This window comes from Diabrotica undecimpunctata, chromosome 7, assembly GCF_040954645.1.
Source record: "Diabrotica undecimpunctata isolate CICGRU chromosome 7, icDiaUnde3, whole genome shotgun sequence".
Classification (NCBI taxonomy): Eukaryota; Metazoa; Arthropoda; class Insecta; order Coleoptera; family Chrysomelidae; genus Diabrotica; species Diabrotica undecimpunctata.
Window position 1 is genome coordinate 139036518 of NC_092809.1, and position 15597 is coordinate 139052114.

Genomic DNA, 15597 nt, shown 5'->3' on the forward strand with positions numbered 1-15597 from the left:
CCAAAAATGAATAAGCTAATAGTACACCCTAATAACATTAGCCTCAGCGACCCCTTTTTAATTTAGCATACTACCGCGACAGTTGTTTGGGTTTTTTTAGTGTATACAGTTACAGATATATATGACGAGTTACCAGATCGGCGGGTTCAAACGAATGTCTTAATTTGAAAGTATATTGTGCGGACTAATTTGGTGTAAGGGTGATGAAGGTAGTTGGGGGAAAGATTAGAATGCTAGATACCCTATTTTATGGGGAAGAAGTGGAATTTATAGTTCTAAATTTTGACATTGGATTATAATTATTTTGTAGTTATATCAGCATATTACTAGAAATACTCCTATTAAAATACTTCCAAAACCTCAGAAAAGAAGTTGAATATTATTAAAGAGCGATAATAAATATACTTTGCTGGTTTATTAAATGAAAAAATCAGCTGAATACCAGTTAAGAGGCAGTAACAATCACCAGAGGCAAACAAGAGAATTACTCCAGTATTTAAAAAACACAGGTATAGCTGTCGGATCATATAATATTTCTGGAAAAATGTTAATAGCTTTAGGGAAGACACAAAAAAGGAGACTAACATGGTTTTCTAATAAAATTATGGAAGTGGGACAAACGCCAGATAAATAAAAAAGCATATTAATTTGTTTACAAAACCAAAGAAGATATACAACAATGTACAAACTACAGCATCATAACATTACTTAATTTTAACATGAAAATATGGGAAAAAGTATTTGACATGCGGAAATGTAAAGAAACCAAAATATCCAATAATTAGGTTGGATTTATGCAAAGCAAATCAACAATTGATGGAACGTCATTATTATTGCAGCTGATGGAAAAATGCAGGAATAAAGGAAACGCTTTGTATAGTGTACTGTAATTATCACACACAAAGGAAGGGTTTAACTGTTTGTTCTTCAATAGGGAAAACTGCTACCAAATTAATAAGCACCAGATGTCTAATGCAAACTTAGAAATCTGTATTGTTACTTATTAAAACAAGCGATTTACTACTACACTATGTTAAAATCTATATTAGTTAAACCGTAGAAAAACAGAGAAAAGTTATCTTTATGTGTAAAATGCGGAAGTGCATAAAAGTGATTTTAAATCTGAGTGGTGGTCGGAGAGGGAATTAATACATGAATTAATAATTCTTTCTTTTACACACAGAGTCTGTCTTTTTACGTTACGCTACGTCTAGATATTTATAATACGTATATGTCCATGTATATGCTGCATATGCATTTTTAGTGAAATGACATTTATTGTCTATTGTCCGTTATTAGTCTACTTTTTGATAGTGGATGGTTTTTAAGTAAACGTAATTTGACCAACTACGTGCGGAAAATAAATAAGCATCAAAGTATGCTGATATTTTAACATAATACGGCATTCATTGATCTTCAGAAAGCATATGAGAGAGTTGACCAATTGATACCAAAATAAGAGAATATATATCAGCAATACAAACAATTACTAATTTGCAAGGTCTTGAGAGAAGTAGGAGAAAAAGACCTGGTGGGAGATGTTTAGAAGGATGATGATAAATAAATTATATATATTATATAACAGTACACGGTTAAGTGTATATACCATAAAGTTATATATAACAATATAACGTAAAGTACTAATTCCTATGATAACCAATGATAAACAACTATTGGAGCATGTATGTAACTCTCAAATAAAAGAATATAATAATATATCAGAAAATTGTACTTGCAGTTTATTTTGAGAAGGTGTTCACTACAATCACATCTACATGAATTAGGAATAGTGAATTCACCAGTTTGGCTTTTGTGATATTGTTTCTATTAGAGATTTAGATCATATTTTGCTCTAATAAAACCAACAATAATAGCGAGAGATATATAGACCAATTATATTACAATCTACAACAAAACAAGTGTCTTTCCCAATTAGTAGAGAGTATTTACTACTAAGTTTTCATCAGATAAGAATGCTTTACTTACTGATTGACTAGTTGAAAGAAATAAACGTTGTCAGTTAAATTAAACAGTTATAGATATAATAAAACAAATATACCAGGGTAAAAAATAGCAATATCAATTTAAAGTCGTCTACTTTAAAATATATAATATGTGTATAAATTGTCAATATGAATAAGTCAGAAAAATATTTCACCAAGTACCGGTTTGTTGCTGTATTCCGTGTTAATAGATCTCATGACAGCGTTTTTAGGGGCTAAGTGGGTCTATATGGGCACATTTTTGACTGAAAAATAAGTAGCCGAGTTTTAAAGAATACATATTGTTATCATCCAGGAAAACCTGAAGCCCAGTTTGATTTTTAACCTCTCCCAAGATTTATCCAGCTTCCATTTTTTCTCCCACCGGTCGGATCTAGATCGTTTGAAGTTTGTGTGGGACATTGTTTTTTGTATTCAAATCTAAGGGAACAAACTTTTTTTAATAATTTTAAAAGAAATAATTAGCCTGTAAAGTAGTTGGTTTTGTTAAAGTTTTCTAAATAAACATTTTTTTAGATATAATAAGATTTGCTCTCATGTCAATTTAGAAAGTTTATAAAAAATAAGTTTTATGGATCAGCTAATTGTCATATTTTAGTTTCTTGTATAAGAAAGATAAAAACATAGCAACGGCACATCATATTTAAAACAAAAAGAAATAGAGATATGCACCATAAATACAACTATAAAACACTTGTGCAGAAGGGACAAAAATAATTACATTAAAAACATATGTGTACAACAAGAGGAACATGCTGACCGCCAAGAATCTAAATAACTTTTCTCAAAAGTCAAGTATGTAGCAAAAAAAATTCAAACCGCAGACACAGATCATCAAAGGTTATAGTGGAAATACCATAACAAACCCAGACGGTATCGTAGAGGTGTGGACACAATATTGCGAAATACTATTCTCTAACAACGACCTAGACAATAATACAGAGAAAAGAAGTTATGAAAAAGACCCTCAAATATTGAAATCAGAAATTAAGGCGGCAATTAAAAAGCTAAAATTTAGAAAAGCGGAAGAAGAAGATCGAATAACAGCTGAAAAACTCAAAGAAATGGGAAAATTAGGGACGGAAGTAATGCTTAGAATTTGCAATGAGATCTGGAATACCGGAAAGTGGCCAAATAACTGGGGTAAACTCACGTGTATTCCCTTATAAAACTTGGCCACTAACAGATTGCAGTAATTACCGTACAGTAGCATTGATCTCACACGCGAGCAAAGTACATCTAACCATCATCAATGAAAGACTAAAATCAATTCTCTTACTACAAATTCCCCAAGAACAATGCGGATTCGTCCCAGGTAGAGGAACAAGAGAACATATTCTTAATATTCGTCAAATTATCGAAAAATCTAGAGAGTTTAACATAGTACCATATTTATGTTTGTTGACTATTCCAAGGCCTTCGATGTAGCAAAATGTGATAAAATGTGGCATATACTTAGAGAAATGGGTACGCCAGAACATCTAATCTATTTATTACAAAAACTATATGTAAATAATACTGCTAATGTAAGTATTAATACTGTGGTTTCGAAAAACTTCAAATTAAAATCTGGAGTTCGACAGGGATGTATAATATCCCCTATTCTATTCAATATATACAGTAAACATTACAGTACGTTATGCTGATGACACTGTTATATTGGCGTCATCACCAGAAGAACTGGAACAAACTATGAATAGGCTACACACAGTGAGTGCGTGAAATTAAATATGCAGAAAACCAAAGTGATGATCATCGATAGAATCAGAAACAACCAGGCAGAGATAAGAATCATAGTAGGTTACGAAGTAGTCAGGCAATTTAATTACTTAGGCTCCGTTTTTACTAACAGTGGAGGATTCAAAGACGGGATCCGTCGATGCATCACAATGACCAGATCGGCAACACCCGGCAAACTCACAAAAATTTGGAAGAACACTGACATCACAAAAAACACAAAATTGCGCCTTGTTCTAGCATTGATAATTTCTTATCGTCACTTATGCTTTAGAAACTTGGACAACAAAAAAAGCGGATTCAAAGCGTATAATGGCATTTGAAATGTGGGTCTACCGTAAAATGTTGCGCATACCATGGACCGTCCCTTGCACAAATAACTCAATTCTAGTAGAACTTAACATAAAAACTAGACTCATCACAATTATCAACTAAAATATACTGAGATATTTTGGACATATAACTAGAAGAAGAGAAGGAACGGAGCGAATAATAGTTGAAGGTAACGGAGCGGGTAAAAAATCCAGAGGAAGAACTCCAGTACGATGGTCGGACCAAATAAAGAAGATGACTGGTTACTCATTCTCCGAAGCAAAACAACACGCACAGGAGAGATAATTGGACAAAAATAGTCAAACAAATTACATGACGCCACTACATCCTTACGAAGAAGAAAAGATTGAGAAGATTTTTTTTCTATATAAAATTAACTTTTGATCATTAATTAATAATTTAGAAAAGTTGAGTGGTTTAATTTCAACATATGACAGTTGGTACACCTTTTCTGTCATTTGGTACATAACCAGATGTTTAGAAAGTTCAATGTAACATTTGTTAAAAAACATAGTTTTAATTTTGTTTTGTTAAAACGTCCAATTCAATATAAGGTTTGTTGATAAATTTAGATACTTTATTTGTAATAACTGTTTATGTGAAATAAAATTGAACATGTAATGCTTCCCGTTAAATCAGAAGTTTAAACATTATTTCTATTAAAAAGACATTCACCCTTAAAATTTTTTAGGAAAAAAAGCATTTCTTTCTAACGAGAGGATTTTTTTTAATCGACGTCCTATTTTAAATAGTGTAGGAATCTTCTTGTGTGGTGTTGCCCAGGACATTTTTGTAGGTGTTTTTTGATTTCTATTTTGTAGTTAGTCCTCCCAGTCCTCCCCAAATTAAAGGAATCCTTATCCACGACTCAGCTCTCCAACAAAAACACGAGTAGCCGTTCGCAAACGTTTCAATTTATTTGCTTACCCTATCTCCAAGCCCATTAATTGTTCAGTTCCCTCTTTCAACTCCCAATAAGCTAATTATAATTGTAACACCTTAAATCAACTGGTTTTCTAATGCCTAAGTAAATAAACTGTCGAAGAATTTTTTCATCTCTAGGGCTGTATCCAAACATAGATGGAAAATAGTTCAAAATAAGGGTAAAATAACATAAAAACTGAAAAAAGTATAGATTTTAGAACATACAACTTTATACTTTTGTTTGAATCTGAATTTCCTTTATAATTACATTAATTAATGATGAACATCACCAGTAGATGACTATTTATAAAAAATATTAAATAACACAACATCTAGATTAAAAGCGGGATAATTTTTCATTAAATATAATTAATGTTTGCGTAAGTAAATTATAAATGTTATTTAATTTATGTAATTATATATCCATCGAAATATGTAAATTATTAATTTCTAACAATTGGAAAATTTCAGTCAAACCAAATCCGGTAAATATTATTTAAAACATAGTCATACCGAAAATTTACCAAAAATGTTGTTGCCTAAAATGCAAAACACCATTTTAATCATATTTTAATGACAGTTTGGACTTAAAATAATATCAAATTCTATTTCTGCGAAGACACTTCCAAACTTTTATCGTTACTTGCCATTAAAGCTTAAAAAATGATTATCTCTTATTCATTATGTGTATATTCTATTAGTCTGTAGTGCATACTTTTAATCGAAAAGATAGTTTGATTTGTCTCCTTCTCCCTTAGCATATATTTTCCTATTTCTGTCTTTACTTTTGAAATAAATTTTGATTTTTTATCGTTTATAACTTTTCTTTGCTTATCCACTTTAGAGAAATTTTGCCTACTAAATTTTCTAAGGTGACAAACAGTACGCCCTGACTATTTGTATAGTTAATATGACTCAAAGATATTACCCATTTCTTCAGTTTCTTTTTTTAAATAAAGCAATAAACCCTAATTCGTTCTTTTAACGAAATACCTACCATTTAGTCCATTTAGTTTTGACCCCTAAAAATCATACGAACAAGCTGAAATTTGCCGAGAATATTAATTTTGGGACCCCAAAAAAAGTGCAAAAAAGTTTACCACTTTTACCCCCGGAGTTCCCCCTAAAACCCTTCTCGTAGGGGGTAAAAACGCAAGAAAATCGATTTACCAACAATTTTTTTACGCTGTAGACAAAAATGTTTCAAATAAATAATGTAGCTGAGATAATTTTAAACAAAAATGTTTATATGCATTTTTTGTGTAGAATGAACCGTTCGCTTAGAAACAAAGCTTGAATCGACCGGCGATTTTGAATATCAGTTGCACCTGCGAAATCAATGTGAAATAAAATATGTATCAACTCTATATAAAGTATTTTACATATAAAAATGCGTGCACGTCATAATTTATATCAAGTGACGTCACTTATATTTCAAATTTCCAGAACTTCAACCTTAGAGTTCAAATTTTCCTAACACAGCTAATAATACGAAACCCATACGAAACTGCTCGATCTTTCATAGGCGTCAACATGGTATAATAATCAGAAAAATGTAATCATCATTATATTGGGAATTTTAGAATTATATTGATTAAATAACCAAAATTATTTGTTATTATTAATAATACAAAGTCTAATATTCCACAAAATAATAATTTTAATTAAATATATTAGACAATTGTACGCAAATGATACGAGAATACTTCAAATTTTTTGACAGTACAGCGTGTGACAAAATTGTTAAAGTGTTACCGCTTTTTTAGAGTAAGAATTTTGTTTATGTTTTGATTTCTTACACAATTTGATCATAATATGTTACATATTAATAAATTCTATTTATAAATACATATTAAATTTAGAATAATATCTTTAAAAACTAATTATTGTTGTGTATTGTGATTGTGCTATGCCAAAACAACTAAATAGTCTGTAGAAAGCTGATAAGCTTTCATAAAAGAGAGATTGTTTTGGACAAGAAATAATGGCGGGACGTTTTTACTATTAATGCTCTAAAAGAGGTAATTTTAAAATATAGAATATATAATTTTATATTAAAATGTTTTCTTATGTATTTTAGTATGTTGCAGTAATCTTTAAACCAAGTGTATTTACTGTTAATATAGTAGTATAGTTGACATTTTAAAAATTCCTCACTTACTAACTATTCTGATGTTTTGGCAACGCTGTGCGATTCTGACGTCGTAAATCTTGAATGACGTGCTCGCATTTTAATATGAAAAATACTATATATAAAAGGAATATAAAATTCGATCTTTTGATCTGTGTCTTGTTTACAAAAGTCAAAGTGCGTTTAAAAGATAAAGAGTGCAATTTTCCTAGTGATTTTTGCATTTTGTCGCAAATGTAGTCACTTTTTATAAATCTGTTCAGTAAATAAACGTTTCGCGATTTGTTAATTTTTTACGATTCTCGTTAGATCAATAAAATTTTTCACTTTTATTGACCAGTCAGTCGTAGCGAAATGTCTATTTATAGAGACCAATATTTAAAACTTAGAACATGAAATTTTAATTTTGAGTTGTGGCAACTACTATAAGACATTTGAAATATAACTAAAAAATGCAGAATTTAATCTTTTACATAAAAAAAGATCGCACGTGGCGGAAAATGACATAAAGAAGACAATTTGTTTGACATACAATACAGTTTGACAACCAATTATTTCAAAAAAAAAATGGTATAATAATTTCATTCTCCCTCCACCTTCTCCTCCACCTTCCCACTTCCTGTTAATATTCTCTTTCTACTAGTAGTCAATAAGAAAATGTTTGACTGCTTGATAACCTTTTTGTATGATAGTAAAGTATGACTGTAATTAGTTAGATTTATAACCTATGTTTTGAAAAAAATTAATTAAAAAAAAATAAAAAAAAGGATTAAAAAAAGGAATATAAAAAAAACTTAAAAAATGGATTTAAAAAGAAAAAAAAAATAAAAAAAAAATAAAAAAGGGAATTATAAAAAATATATTAAAAAAATTAAAAAATTAAAAAAAAATATGAGAAAAAAAATAAGTAAATGAATAAAAATATAGTATAACAATCACTAAAGAATCTAAACCTCCTAGGTCTTGAATCGGGTTTGTGTCCTAACGTAGTGAAAAAAAAAATATATATATTAACATAGTTGTATTTATTACTATAGTATGTACATTAGCTAATTACGGAATAATTATATTATTATTATTTTATTAATCATGTTTCACCAATTTTTTAAATATATTAATGCATATTTAAATTATTTAATAAAACTTATGTTGAATGAGACTGGCTGAATGACAATTGTCCAAGCCAAGAAGAAAGAAAAAGGTTATTTTAAAGAATAAGGCTTACAGAGAAGTTTATAGTAATTGATATTAATTTAATCTATAAAAATTTGTGTATCCCCTTAAAGTAAAGACGCATTACTAAAGTTTTGGACTGCACTGACCAATACAGTTTAAAAATAATTTCAAAGGCCGATGCTGAATCCAGTGACAAATAATCCCTTTCTCTCATTTATCCGAATCACACACCGCTGCAATTCGTCTCAAATATTGAAAGGGAGTGTACCCAACTAATGCTGTTTAGTCAAACCCCAATTCTACAACCCCAAGGGTAGCCACATGTCGTGTATCTTTTTTAATGGCCCGTGAGCTATTGTAAAGTTTGGATGTTATTTTTAAGTAATTGATGTTTATGGGAGGTGCTGCATGTTGCAAGGGTCACAAAGGGTTGGATATAATTTGACACAAATTTGGATTCATTGAATGAGTTATTGAATAGCCCAAAAGTGACTAGGAAGGAACAATGGTAGATTTAAGTCAGGAATGATTACTGTTTCTGTATAGATTAAAAACGTTTAAATAAAACTTTTAATAAAATGTACATGTCTTTGTAAATTCAAACTATTTGGAAAACTTTTGTACCATTCTTAGGAAATAGACAGAAAGCAGTCTTATATTTTCCAATGTTTTTAAAATAAAAAGTGAATCTGAAACTACTACTGAGGAACTCTAATTATATGTGACTAGTACTACGAAGATGTATAAGGTAACAACTCTAAAGCAATATGTGGGCATATGTAAAATTGAGTAATCGGTTCATCTTTTAATATCGATATATATATATATATATATATATATATATATATATATATACAGGGTGGTCCTTAAGTAATTGTACAAAAAGAAACAGTAGATTCTACACTCTAAAGATTAAGATCCAGATTAAGACGCCAAATTGCTTGAATAAAATGTTGATAATATAAGATAATATAATAAGAAAGATACAAGGTGTTAAAGTGCAAATTTAAAATTTTATTTTTCTCTATAACTTATATGTTTGAAAACATTTATGTACAAAAATTTTCAACTGGGTACTTTTTTAAATATAAGACATTATAATTTGATGCATATTTTTATATAGTTGATAGAGGGCGCTACATATGCCACATATGTAGCCATACATTTGCACTTAACTTTTTTGCTCTTTAAGTTATACGTATTTGTGACTAAAAAGATACAATATTTTAACAAAAAAAAAAAAAAGATATACTAGTTAATAACTTAAAACTCAACAGTTTTCGAGATAATCGCATTTTACAAGTCAGCTGCATAATTCTGATTTAACGCAATTACTCCAGAAAACGAAGGACACAAGGTCAAAAACATCAATACTTCTGAATTTTGGTACAAAATACCTTTAGTTAAAGTTAATAAATAAAGAAATATTAAATAAAATAAATATATTAGCAGGATAATTATATTTAAATTATTATTTAATAAAAGTATTTCACAAAATAACAGAATAATAGGATTTGACATACGTTTTATATTAAATTAAAGCCATAGTCGAAACATTTTATTTTCAAACCAAATTAGAAAATAGTTTAACTAAAAAACGTAACTTTTTGTCAAAGTAACTGTTCGATATCTACCATTTTCTTTTATTCATTTGTCAATATATTCCATTAAAGGTCTCATATTATCATCTGCAGTATTTATTTCTTTCCATGGTTGGTTGCAGATGTTAATGAGATTGTTATAGACACGTTGTTTTAAAGCGCCCTATACACCAACATCAATAGGATTAAATTCTGGGCTACGTGGTGGCTGTAATGTATAATGGATAAATGTATTCTTTTGGATACATATTCAAATCTTAGGGTATATTATGGAACTACATCTTATTTGTGACAAAAGTTAATTATTGTGTTAATTAACTGTGACGTATCTAGTTTATAGGTTACTTATACACACAGAATAACGTATCTATGATATTACTTATTTATATGATTACGTTACAGCTTACGAGTAACTATAATTACATCTCGAACAAATGGATTATTATGATTTGCTAACGAATTAATAATATGCTGAACAAAATTGCCTGTGCATTTACTATATTTATAAGAATATCGGTTATTAAGCCAACAATGATGTTATTGTAAAAATGCTTAGTCTTTAAAGTTAGATTTGTAGCAAAAGTATGAAACAAGATACATATGTATTATTCAATACCTGTGCTGTAGTTTCTAATTGTTTCAATAAAAATGGTTAAATAATTTGCGTAAAGAATAATAAGTATTCTTTAAACATTTTTTTAATAATTAAATAATTGTATTCCAACGTTCAGAAAAGTTGTATGTATGTTCTCACTGCCCTCTCTCTAGAATGTGATGATGTACCATCGTGCATAAATCACATATTTTGGGCTCTCAGCATTTTACAAGGTAGGAAAAGTAATACAACGCCAGTACAGAAACTTAAGAAGCGATAGAAAAAGGAAATTGTAAATATGACGGCCAACGTCTGAATACGGACACGGCACCTAAAGAAAAAGATGAAAGCTTTTCTCTTGGTGTCTTCGTATTCTCTACCACAATTTTTGCATAAACTGGAAGTGGACTTTTTTGCATATACTGCATGAGCGTATGACTAAATTTAAAATGCTTTTAAAACCCTTGTATTGTTTAACTTGAAACCTTATCAAATCTAACGTATTATATTGAGCAGTGATATTTCCTTCAAATGTTAAAATAACCATTTGTCTAGGAACAAAAATAGTTTTATTATCTGAATCGATAATCCTAATTTTCAAACGTCTTACATCGGTTATTTTTTGGTCGAAAATAATATTATTCATTATATATTTTGAGTCCAAAGAAGTACATACCTGTCTAATTATTCCTGTTTTGTGATTAAAGTAATTCGGAATATAGGGTTTTCCGTTTATTTTTTCTATTGGTGCATGTAATTTTCTATCCTTTGGTTAACTTTGAACCACTTATGGTGTATTTAGCATTAAAGTCTTTACCAATGATAATTTTTTTTCTGATTGTGGTAACTGGGCGTAAATTTCCTTTTTTTAGATTATGTTTTGGTGGAAAATATAAAGCTGCTACTGTTAAGTTATATTTATTTATTTTGACACTTATATTAGCTACATAAATAAAGAGTCTCCATATCTAATTTCTCTTTTAAAGTGAATTCGATTATTTTTATACCATAACTACTGCTCTTTCACTAGTTGTGTTTCTAGGATAAAGAGCATAATATAATATTCTTTCTGTTTAATGTATGTTTGTCTTGTAAAGTGTGTCTCTGAAATTAAACAGTTGAGGTTTCAAGAGGCCCTTTGTATTCCAATGTAATATTTTCATTCCTTCCGCCATTTTATCTTCTATTTGTTCCTATGCTATTTAGTCTTTTTAGGATTTTTTTTATTGAGTCCTTCTTGATTATTCATCCGTTCATGTAACATGTTTGATATGGAATTGGGGTAATTCCCTATTACTTTGGTTAACATCTCTTGGTTGATTTTGTATAGGATTCTCCATGTCTGTTACATTGTTTTGTGGTGTGGTTTTAGGTTTCTATTTATTCCGTAACTTTTGAAGGGCTGTAGCAGTTGCGCAACCTCCATAATTATCTTTGCACATTTAAGTACTTTATTTTGTTTCACAATCTTTTGTTAAATGTTAAATAATGACTGTTTAAGCCTCTTCTGGTTTCTCTGTTAGTGGGGAGTCTGCCATTCTCTTTTTGCGTTTCGAACTCGAATCCATTATGTTTCTTTACTTAGTTCAACCTCAACTGTGATATATATTCTACAGTTTTATTTTGCCTTTGTTTTTCTTTCTCTATTTTGTATTCTTCTTCTTAAAATGCCATCTTCCTACGGAGGTTGGCAATCATAATGCTTATTTTTGTTTCTAAACTTACTGCACTAAACAAATTAATCGATCTGGGTGATCAAGGTCCCATTATTAAGTGGCCTAGGTATTCCTAGGTATTTTCTTGTTTGTATACTGCGTTTATGCATTTTATATTTTAGTGTGACAATTTAGTTTTTGATTTGTTTTTTTTTCTGAAAAATGGCTTTGGCCAATTAGCCAGACTTGTTGTTAAAATCGACTGAATTTTAATTATTATTGATTGCAGATTCATAGTCAAAATTTTCTTGTTATCAGTTAGTACTACATATACCTAATATTTTTATGGATACATAAATTTTGTTTTGATATGATATATTTTTATTTTGTTTTTTTATTCTTTTATTATTTTCTTGTCTTTTTTGTTTTCTTTTTTTTTGTTGCTTTTTTGTTTTTTTTTATTTTTGCTTTTTTTGTTCTTGTTTTGGATTTATTTTTTTGTTTGTTGTTCTATTTCTATTTTCTTAATTTTTTTTGTTTTTTTTTTTTTTCAAACCAGATTAACAGATTATGCCTTTATACTATTTACAACTTATATTTACATATTTTAACATATTTGTAAATGCAATGAAGAATTTCAATATTATTTGAAAATATTAAAAGATTTGTTTGTTGGAAAACATCACTTAGAATTTATTAATTCCTTATAAGTTCGTTTATATTAATAATTTGTAAATCACATTCTAATATAATTCTAATAAATAAGCATGATTTGCTCTCAGCCGATTAATGGTCTTTATAAAATGTCGATTAGAATCTGTGTAGAACCATCTTATTGAGGGTATCCTAGTGTTACAATGATAAAAGTTTAAGCCAGTCTTACATTCTCTGTAATGTAAATGTCAATTATTTTTAAGTTTTTGTCTACTGACGGTGTCAATATCTGTCGCTGGAATTAAATTTCTGTTTATGTACTTTTTCTCCAAGCACATATGCTGATTTAGCCAAATTGTCAATGATCTCATTGCCTTTTATTCCCGAATCGCCCTTGATCCATGTAATTATTACATTTAATCCTAATTGTATAGTTTTATGAAAAAGTTGAAGAATTTTCAGTTCAATGTGGTTTATGTGTTTGACTGTTTGAATGTTGTAAATATAACATAGTTGCTAGTGGGATTCAGTACTACATACTGAAGAACTAACATTAACGCCATCAATTCTGCTGTGTATATTGGGCATTCACTGGGTAAGCTATACTGGTGTGGTAATTTTTATTTTCATGGAACATTGCTTGATTTGTTGTATATGATCATATTTAGATTGTGTTTCTTTTTTTTTTCCTGTATCCGTACTTTTTATAAGATCTGCCCGTATTGACTTCTGGCTTGATTCTCAGTAAAGAACAATTGATTTTGTTGAACAAGTTATGCCTCTTTTGGTATTCTCGGTTGTGAAAACATATTGTCTTTTTCTGGATTTCCGCATACTCATCTGACATCCAAGTCTGCCTGGACTATTTATATATTTACAAGTTTAACTACTTATTTGTGAATATAAAACTTTTATATATTATCACAATAGGATTTTAATGTTGTAAGTAAACACTTTATCACAATGGGTTTTTAGTTATCACCGTAATCATGATTTATTCATTTGCTATCGGCACCTTGTGTACTTAACGGGATTCAAATGAATATTGGAATTTCTAAAATTCTGAAAGACTAAACTTTTTATACTGCACTTTTCGAGGTTTGACATAGTATTACTATTTTCCTACTTTTTTTGCGTATTTGCGTATTGTAGATGTAAAGAAGTCATTTAATCTCATATTTTTTTTACGTTACAGCCCAAGAGATCTTTAGGATATACCCAACATCTATATTTGTGACTGAAGCACCTATTAGAGGACCTCCTTGCTGCACATTTGTTAGGCAGTTCATGCTCACTCTCTGGACTTTTTTCTGTTCTTGTTGACTTTAATTGCGGTTTTTGGTTAGCTTGTTTTTCTAGTCCATTTTTCTCTCAGAGTACGTCAACTGGTACTCTAAGTGAAACCGTTTTTATTTAGCTTTTATTAACTTTTCAAAAACGTGTTACGAGTTACTTGTGTGCAATTTATGTATTTCAGTACTCTCTATCTTCCAAAATTCTAAATTAAAAACAGATCAACTATATATTTTCAACGACTTTTGAAAATATATAATTGACACTTGAAATCTATTTCCTAGGTGTCTCACATCAAATAAAATATTTGAAACGAAAATAATTTCGGGTCCATATTGTGTTATCCTAATATGAAAAGGTCTGTAGGATGATATATTTTTTTAGATTTTCCAAGAAAAATATAAAATGAAAAATAAAATGTATAGGTTTAAAATGTGTATCTACCTTTTTGTAAAACATTCTTTTACCACTATTTCCTCATTATATATTTTTGTATTGAACTTCAGCCAAATTATCTCTTAATTTAAAAGAATATTAGCCATGTAGTAAATTTAAGTATATGGTAATTTTATGTATTTTGCAATGGGAAAACGTTGCCAAATTCTCCAGCAGCACAATGTACAGTGTACATAATATGTATATATATTCGTTTTCCATGCGATCCGACTCCCTCCACTTGAGAATTTGTCCCAGCCGAAATTTATTTTCCATCCGCTTTCCTGGAAAGGGACAATTTGATTTTATGTCGAGTTTGTGAGCAAATCAAGTTTAATTTTACTGATTGCTGTATGCAGAATGTACAACTTGTAGAATACGTAAGCGGAGATGTATGTTTTGTAAGAAAATACAAAATCAGATATAGGGAATTTACCGTTCTCAAGGGTTACGAAGAGGCTTAAGCTTCCGATCGATATTTTGACTGCATTGTTAAGGGTTTTTATTGTTGGTTTAATACAGAAAGAAGGTTTTTTATATTGTTGGGGTAATTGAATATTCAAAAGTCTTGTTTTTAACTGACAAAAAATCAGGTTTTGGTTTTCAAATTTAATGATATCAAATAAAGAAGTATTTCCATGTTTATTTTTAAAAATACTGTTTTAATCTACATTTTTTTGTCGTAGGTATGTTTTCGAGAAAAGTATAAATCTTCAGTTGGTCTCGGATCTGTAAGTAAAAACAATTTTTTATTAAATATTATTTTTGATTATACAGTGGCAGAATATACAGATAAAATGGTCGGACACGTCGATTGTTCAACTTCTAAAATTTACCTTTATCCAAATTTTCGATATTTTGCTGAATCTTTAATAGGTAAAAACCAAACCCTTAATTTTTTTAAAAACCAAAGAGACTAATGGGATATCATATTTAAAAGATTATCAAAATCTAATATATTACACCAATAATTTCTGCCTGTTTAATACCTTTCCATCTTTATTTTTTATTTTGGTAAAGATGACTAACTAGGGCGACTCTTGATCTGACACACTGTAAT